The sequence below is a fragment of the Triticum aestivum genome, unplaced genomic scaffold (genome assembly GCF_018294505.1).
Source record: "Triticum aestivum cultivar Chinese Spring unplaced genomic scaffold, IWGSC CS RefSeq v2.1 scaffold187570, whole genome shotgun sequence".
In the NCBI taxonomy this organism is placed as follows: domain Eukaryota; kingdom Viridiplantae; phylum Streptophyta; class Magnoliopsida; order Poales; family Poaceae; genus Triticum; species Triticum aestivum.
In genome coordinates this window covers 1,820-4,125 of record NW_025227354.1, presented here as the reverse complement: position 1 = coordinate 4,125, position 2,306 = coordinate 1,820, and the positions used below count along the sequence as shown (strand labels likewise).

The window sequence follows — 2,306 nt, the reverse complement described above, 5'->3', positions numbered from 1 at the left end:
AGAGAGAGAGAGAGAGAGAGAGAGAGAGATGGCATATTCACAAGCAATTATTGATGGAGAGATCACGTCTCGCTGTTTTCCCACTGACCGGTCCGTCCGTCTGTGTGTCTGTCTGTCTTCTCTCCTCTTCTTCCGGCGTCTATCTCTCCCTGCTCTACCTCTAACAGGGCCCGACAGAGAATCAATGGAGGGACGTGCGCCTGCCTCCAAACAATGTGTTTAGTTTCTTTCAATGGGTAACACAGGTTACACAGCAGCATGGTGATGGTACTACAAAAATGCTAAGCTCTGCTCACTATCATACAACTGTAGGGAAAGAAAACAACGAAATATTATATTTAGCCATGTATGTCCCCATCAGCCAGATCACCTTTCTTTATCATTATCATACGTACTTGTAGCTAGAAGATATGCGATCACATGCCAAAAGATATCCGATCCTCATTGCCCATTTCCAACTCGGTAGCTAGAAGTAGTAGTAGCGCTAGAAGAATAGCAAGACAACATCCGGTAGTAGCTAGAGCAACAAGGAGAAACAACAACACAACTACTCTTAGGAATGGCCGGCGAGGAGGAGGGTGCAGGTGGTGGAGTCCTGCTTCGTGACGCCGGCTGCAGACACGCCGAGCAGGGCGCTCCGGCTCTCTCCATTCGACCTCATGCTAGCCAGTAGAGGCTACACCCCACTCGTCCACTTCTACCGCCGACCAGAAACCGCCGGAGACGACTTCTTCGATGTGACCAGGTTGAAGACGGCGTTGAGCAAGGCGCTTGTGCCCTTCTATCCCCTGGCCGGCCGCTTGAGGGCGGGTGCAGACGGCAGGTTGGAGATCGACTGCAACGGCAAGGGCACGCTCTTCCTCATGGCTCACTCTCGTCTCACCATGGATGACTTCAGCGATTTCAAGCCATCAACGAAGCAGAGGAGGCTGTTTGTTCCTCACGTCATTTCTATCCAAATCAATTACTAACTACACCTACAATTAACAGAACTAACATCTAGTACTATTCAGAAGCAATTAGTAATATGTACAACAAATTAATCCATATATGTATGTAGGTGACATTCTTAAAGTGTGGTGGGGTGGTCTTAGGGTCGGCAATCCATCATGCTGCTATGGACGGATCTGTTGTATTCCACTTCTTCAGGACATGGTCAGCTTTCTCCAGAGACGGCGACCGGGCTATGGTGAACCTCCACTGCCATGACCGCTCGCGCTTGTGTGCGCGTGATCCACCTGTTGTTCATCCCGACGCACTTTCCATTTTTAGCCCCAAGATAAACCTACCCCCGCAGCCAGGGCCAGTCATCAACGAGGTTCTGGTCTTCACCCTTGCCAAGGACCAACTTTCCACTCTCAAGCGCATATCTGGTGGCGATGGCGTGAGCACGTTTAGCGCCGTGAGCGCCCACCTGTGGCAATGCATGCTACGACACAACTTATGTTCTCGGCCAACGTCCGCCGCATCATGAGGCCACCACTCCCAGACGGCTACTTCGGCAATGCGATAATAAACCTAAGTGTCGGCGACAAAGCGCATGCCATCGCCTCACGCGAGCTGAGCTACATCGCGCGGCAAATTAGAGACACCCACAAACGGGTGAACGACGAGCTAGTGCATTCGGCAATCGACTACCTTGAGCTAGCAAAGAGGGACGACGAGCGCCCGGCTACAGGCAATTTGCCCGTGACAGACATTAGAGTTGTCAGCTGGCTTGGCATGCCGTCGTACGATGCGGATTTCAGCTGGGGGAGGCCATTCGCTATGTTCCGTGCTGAACCAAACCGCGGAGGTTTTGTGCACCTGATTGACAGCGCACAGGGTGATGGCAGTGTGCGCATCATCATGTCTATAGAGGTTGCAATTCTCAGCGAGTTCAAGCGTTTGTTGTATGCCAAATTCGACACCATGTTGTATTCTAAGTTTTAACCTGCATCTAGCAGGTGTGTTCGAGTCATGGATGTTCGATAACTGTACCCTGTTAGGTGTTTGTACACACAGAAATAATCTTAAGCAGCTTACGCTAGGCTTATATAATTGAATTCAATCCTTCTGGTCTCAGCGTCAGAGTAGAGTAGTTGCTCGTCGAATGCACGATTTTTTTTACTGGGATGAAGATAATTACTGCAAATGGAATGGTTTACGTGCTCAAGCACTCTTGGGTTATTTATTTTTAGTCCCTGTGCTCTGTCTGTGGTGGTGCTCACTCTACCCGGTCACCTTCAGCCATGGCAGCGAAAGCTAATTGATTTGAATCCATCTATATACTGGGAAGGGAGGAAGCTTGCTGAGCTCGGCGAGGG

At 50.2% G+C, this 2,306-nt stretch overlaps 1 pseudogene; it reads left to right on the top strand.

Annotated features, from left to right (window-relative positions):
- The first annotated feature begins 559 nt into the window (after nucleotides 1-559).
- LOC123172707 (putrescine hydroxycinnamoyltransferase 1-like) lies at nucleotides 560-1,932 on the top strand (annotated as a pseudogene).
- The last annotated feature ends 374 nt before the right edge of the window (nucleotides 1,933-2,306 follow it).